Source organism: Spinacia oleracea, chromosome 2, assembly GCF_020520425.1.
Source record: "Spinacia oleracea cultivar Varoflay chromosome 2, BTI_SOV_V1, whole genome shotgun sequence".
Lineage (NCBI taxonomy): Eukaryota > Viridiplantae > Streptophyta > Magnoliopsida > Caryophyllales > Amaranthaceae > Spinacia > Spinacia oleracea.
Genome location: NC_079488.1, coordinates 49,815,999 through 49,822,412, shown reverse-complemented (window position 1 = coordinate 49,822,412; position 6,414 = coordinate 49,815,999). Strand labels below are relative to the sequence as shown.

Genomic DNA, 6,414 nt, shown 5'->3' with positions numbered 1-6,414 from the left:
AACAGGTTCCGACGTTATTGGTTTTAACGATAATGTTCGTCGTGAATTTTTAACGACGAAATAATGTGTCCGTCGTTCCTTATTAACGACAAAATAGTTTGTTCGACGTTCATTTATTACGACGATTCAATTTGTTGTCGTTATTGTGCATTCAATAACATCGAACAGATAAAGGATAACGACCATCTAAATCAACGCGAAAAGAAATTTAATATACCACCAAATTTGAATTGTAGTTGAACAATAACAAACATATTGTGCCGTTTTAACCGGCTAAACCTGCTATTTTATTCAATATTTCAAAAATACATAATAAACTTAATTTTCATTAAACAAAATCAATAACAATTATGATACAACTCAACAAAACAACCAAACATCCACATTAAAGATCAAAGAGGAAATATCTAAACAATTCCCTGTTATTAAACTTCAAAAAAAAAAAATCAAAGACTCTAAATCGGTATGAAGTGTGATAACTTCCCATCTTTAAGTACTTGGACATTTCAGAATCATCTTGTGAAGTAGGAATTGCAACATTAAGTTGTGACACCGACATATCTTCGAATATTTTCATTAACTCAACCAAAGTAATATTGTCTTCATTTCGTTGTTCTCTTCACTTCCTCCACGTGACATGCAAAAAATTTGTTCTGGTGGAGTTCTTTTTCTACTACGTTGTTGTCCCTTGTATATTTAAACTTTATTCCTGCATTAAAACCTATAACTCGATCTGGAGATTGGATTTAAAAATCTCATGTGCTACCTGCACAAAAAATCACACTAATAACAAGAAAAGTAAATTTGTAGAGTAAAACAAGAAATTATGCAGAGTATTCTATCTATAAAGTTTACAAGAGATTTTGTGGCCCTTCCAAGAATGTAAAAATGACAACTTGTTAATCGTAATTCAGAAACAAAGAGGGAAAATACCAATGGAAAGTTGCCTCCTGAAAGCTGCTTGAGCCTTAGAAGCAGATATGAGAAATCAGAGCTATAGCAGATATGAGAACCAGCTATGTAAAGAATAATTCATTTCCTAGGGGGAAAAAATATGAATTCTTCTCCTGGTATCAACTTGTCATTGGGTTAAATAAAGAAAACTAAATTAACTTGATACTCCTGCTTACATAATACTTATTACTTGTTTTTCTGGTGATCTGATCCTTTACGGGTTTCCCTGTTTTTAAAGCATATGCATTTATGCATCTATGGCATATCCCACACCAATTCATAGATTAGCTCATCAGACAAAGAAAATCCAAACCATAGTTTAGCATATCATGATAGCTTTTCTCCGAAATTGACGGAACAAAAAACACCCTTTTCATAACAAGGGGGAGGAGATTCCCTTACTCAAACAGAACTTTCGCAACATGAAATTGACTAGACAAACTCGGCAACATGAAGTATGGTATATAGATGAAAACATAAAAGACGGTCCTACTTAGACACACCAATAAGAAGGAAACTGTTACCTATATAAAATCAGGTGAATGTCTCATTCTGCAACAAATGGTTATGTAAATTCTTTTCTTTGAACTATAATAAGAAATAGATAGCTTAAAGTTTTGAGGTGTTCACTGTCACAGTGCTACCCTAAACTCTGGTGAATTCTGTTCAGTTCCCTTACTTAGATCATTAATTATAGCCTATAGGCACCTGAAGAGTAGTCAGCAAAATGAAAGAGAAGGGAAGACACAATTTCGAAGATAATTAGGAATGTAATGGGAAATATTAAGTGGAGGAATTGAATTTCCTCGAAGCTTTCATCTATGATCCATTCAAAAAGCTTTATTTCGTACTATTTTTTTCCTTTTTGATCTCACCCTTTCTTCTCCTTCTCCCTTTCCTACTTCCCTCCTGCAGTTATTCCCAAAAAGCTCTAACAGTTTACAAACAATGCAGAAGGTAAAACTCTTATGGAAGATGCAAAATCGTGTGAGAACTGAGAAGTAAGAGCTTAGTCTCACATCTTTGAAGCCTCTCGTCTTCCCAAATTGCGTTTTAACTGTGTATAGAGATGCTTTCAAATTTCAATAACGTACTATGGTGTTGTTATTAATTTTACAGTGACTCCATGATATGTAAAGTAAAGCTATATGACCACTTATGAATACTGCTATCCATACGAATATACGACGGACTCCTTTCTTCCCATCTTAGACAGCTTGCAAGAGCAAATAGAAGAATTTGTTAATATAGTGTAAGAACTTAGAATCAGGAAAAGCTGTGAACCCCTAATACTGGCTTCAGTATCACTGCCCACTTTCAGTCAAAAAAATAGACATACATACATTTTACATAGCTTGACAATATGCATCGCATAGTTCGAAATATTTCAGTACAAGTCATTTTACATTCACATGCTTATATGCTAAAAGGATACTGAACTTTAGTTTGGTTATCTGAAGCACAAACTATAGTCCCACAGCTGACTTGACTCCAACAGAAAGGAATACTATATGAAATATATGCAACTAAGTAAATGAATCATGATAGCTTTTTTCATCAGCATCCTCACTGAGTCACTGAGAGTCACACTGTCTCAAGAAAAGGCACTAACCTGGTGAACATCACCAACAAAATGTGACAGGAACATGAGAGCCTCAGTCAAGTTATCTGTGCATCCTTTCAAAACCTTCAGGCTCCAGAGACACTATTAACAAGGGACACAAATAGTAAACATGATGACTATCTGTCAATCAGCTCCTTATGCACTAGAATTCATATTGCATTACAGTTATAGACGCACTAAAGAACTACATTATCTCAATCAGCCACCATTTACCCGATTCGTATACTGAAGAAGCATTCATAAGGTTCAATCCACATGCCAAATTAGAAACTAGGTACTCCCTCCGTATTTATTTAAGGGATACACTTGCCTTTTCCGGCCGTATTTCTTTAAGAGATACACTTGCCATTTTTAGTAACTTATCAACCCCACCATCTAATTAAATAATACATCTAATTTACCCCATTACCCACCATCCTATTAAACAAATAATTTCATAAACCCGTCACACCTCCCACCCCACCAAAATGACATGGTCCCCACTTGTTTACTTATTAAAATATCTACCCAACCCCACTTGCTTTATTATTTTATTTCATTCAATTCTCCTTCTTAATACCCGTGCCCGGCCAAGTGTATCTCTTAAATAAATACGGAGGGAGTATCCAATAAACACCAAATTCAACTGACGAGCAACAATCAAGGTCTATGAGCACGTCGTACAGTGAAATCAAACACATAAAAGCTCCAAATAAAGTTAAACAAAAATATCAAAAACGAGATTGAACATTCAAAAATTAACATCATGGTTGTCAAACAACACCCCCAACTACCCCCAAAAAAATCCCAGAGAAAATACGACATCTTAGACAGCTATATTAGAAGATCAAACCATAATGTACACAAGACGACATGCTTGTTTCTGCTGCCCCTGCAAGCCTCACACATACACACACAAACTAAGCTTCTTGCTGTCAGAGTAGCTTGCAAGACTCTGCCAATTGTACACAAGACGCATGCCTCTCCTAGTCTTATACACATACCGCACACACTCAGTCACCAACCTGAAAACATGAACCTATTAGGATTAAGGCTTTGTGTTATGACTAAACTCAAAGGTACTAAGCATATTGATCACCCAACAGCTGAACTAGTGCGAATAGTCTATAACAATCTACACACATGAACACTAACTACGAAATCAAAACAAAATAAATTACACATGGATTAATACTCAGACTTCATTCACGTTAACAAAAATGATCACAATTTCTTTCACAGATAATCAAAGTATTGGAAAGAGTAATTGATTTGTAATTAACCGATTATCCATCAGATTTACATAAATAGAGAAATTAATTGAAATATAGTTGAGAACTTTTGAAATTGCAATGTAAAAACAACGTGATTCAAATAAATACTCTATAAATAAGGACGATAGGGTAAAAATTTGAGTTGCTTATGTCGGTCATTGTAGCAAAAGGGTTAGCTGGTCCTATCGCCGTCGTGGTAGTGTCGGTGTCGATATCATTGTTGCCTGTCGCCATCGTAGCTGAGTCGCCAAATACTTGCAAGACAATAACAGAGTGATTAAGACTAAGATTTTCGAAAACTATATATGGTTAATTTGTAACCATCGCCATACCTGGAATTTGAGAGGAGAGAAAATTGAAAGAGTTTTAAGGTCTGACCTAGGTTTCGGAATCGGCTGAAATATGAAGGTAAGTTTTAACATTAAAGACGAATTTGTTTTTGAGAAAATATGGTTCAGTTTTTTATTTAAAATTATTACATGACCCGCGCTCAACTTTGAACAAATTTACGTTTTAACGATAATTTTATTTGGTTGGTCGTTATTCATTTGTCGTTGTAAGTGTAATTTCTAGTAGTGTGTGAGGCGCAGCTGGAGGCGGCAGAACTGCTCGGCGGCAGCGAGTGGTGGTGGTGGTTGTGCGACACAAGCACGATTAAGGGGGAACGAAAATAAAAGAAAGAGAAAAACGAAGGAGAGAATAAAGGAGGGACAAGAGAGACTACCGTGCAAAGGGACGACGGTCAGGCGACAACGAGATGGCTGAAACAAGGCCACGAACGCTGGTGGTAGCGTGGTGGTGGTGCTGTGCGAAAGACAGGAAAACACAAGGAGGAGAGCAAGAACACGAAGCAAGAGAAAGAAAGAACAAGAGAAGGAGGAGAACAAGGAGTACCGACGGCGGAGGAGGACTGGTGGCCGTACAGGTTGGTGGTCCGGCAGCGTGAGCAGTAGCAGCAATGGAGGAGCAGTCGTGAAAAGGGAAGGAGGACGGGTTTGAGAGATTTTGCAATTCACGTGAAATTAGATGCTTGAGTTTTACGTGAATGTTGAAACAAGTAAAGAGAGTGGTGGGTTTATTTGTTTTGGGCTTCACCTATTCGGGCTAGGATTAGGATTTAGTTTTAGTATTTGAATCCAAAACCGGTTAGGATTGTTTTCCAAATTCAATCGTGTTTTTGTAATCCAAATTCTTTTCAACATAGAATTCTAAATTTTATTTTATATTGCATAAATCATTAAAGTATTTAAATGTAATAAAATAAATATACGTTTATTATATATTTATTTCTAAAATTCGTAATTTCTATTTAAATATAATTAACTATACGCTAAAATATACTCCCTCCGTCCCGGAATACTCGACCCGGTTTGACTGGCACAGAGTTTAAGGGACTTGAATTGACTTATTTAATTTAATAGGTAGTAGTTGATAGTGGGGTATTATTTTAATGTAGTTAGTGGGAGGTGGGTTAAAAGGTGGGGTTGGGGGAGAGTAGGGGTTGGATTTTTAATTATTTTTTGTATGGAGTAGGGGGTAGGTGGGTTAATAGGGGTGGAGTGAGAAATAATATAATATTGTTAGAATATTTCCATTTTTAGAAACAGATCAAGTATTAAGGGACGGCCCGATAAGGAAAACAGGTCAAGTATTCCGGGACGGAGGGAGTATTAATAACATTTATAATTTTACGGGGGATTATAATCTGCCCCTCTTAAAAGAAGTTTCGTCCCGAAACGTGACACGAAAATTCACCCATTTTTCAAAAGTTTTCAACTTATTCTTACGTAAAGAAGTACTTGTGCCATTCATGTGTACTTTTTTGCCAACTTAAAGTTGCTTGTGTTATTAATGAACACATTTTTTATGCGGAGAATCTATTATTTGCATCAACATGTATAAGTTGCTAAAAATAAGCATAAAATGTATAAAATTGGCATAAAAATAGGTAAAAAGCGCAAATCTATATTATTATACTAAAAGAGATGGAATCAATGTGGTGATGACAAATGTCATTCATTGATTGGCCTCTCTTTTAATATTAAAAATAAAGTTAAAAAAATAAAATTAAGCAACAAATATTTTACAACATAATAATATCACATAATATATATTCAACTTACTCTATTTATGGTAACATAACTAATATGGAAAAATACATAAAGAAGTAAAAGATTCATCAATGTTTTTACTAGAAATATTTTTACTAACTTGTATACAGGATTTCCTATATATGGATACATAATCAAATTCTACACATAATCTAATTCAAACATACATGGCATATATCAGGATAAGTATTTGAAATTTATACGGTTTATAACAACCATATATATCTATCTATATCTATATCTATCTATATAATATACTAAAAGATAGGAAATCAATGTGGTGCTAACAAATGTCACTCATTGATTTGATTGGCCTCTCTTATAGATATTTAAAAAAAATAAAATAAAAATAAAAATATTTGATGCTATAATTATTTTTGTTAACTTTTAACTCAAAAATATATTTGATTCTTTTTTCCTTAAAATAAAAAAGATTTCAATCTATATATAGAGAATAGTTTTTAAAACTATA

The 6,414-nt window shown here is 34.4% G+C and overlaps 1 long non-coding RNA gene across 3 annotated transcripts; it reads right to left on the bottom strand.

Moving 5' to 3' along the window:
* Positions 1-255: 255 nt before the first annotated feature.
* Positions 256-4,883, bottom strand: LOC130467851 (uncharacterized). 3 transcript variants are annotated; one of them, XR_008927816.1, is made up of 2 exons: positions 4,164-4,883; positions 256-4,085 (listed from the first exon to the last, which is right to left on the bottom strand). It is a non-coding gene; the product is annotated as an uncharacterized lncRNA (long non-coding RNA). The 3 variants fall into 3 exon arrangements; XR_008927817.1 differs by having other exon boundaries at positions 4,556-4,883; XR_008927818.1 differs by having other exon boundaries at positions 256-3,582; positions 4,556-4,883.
* Positions 4,884-6,414: the final 1,531 nt, after the last annotated feature.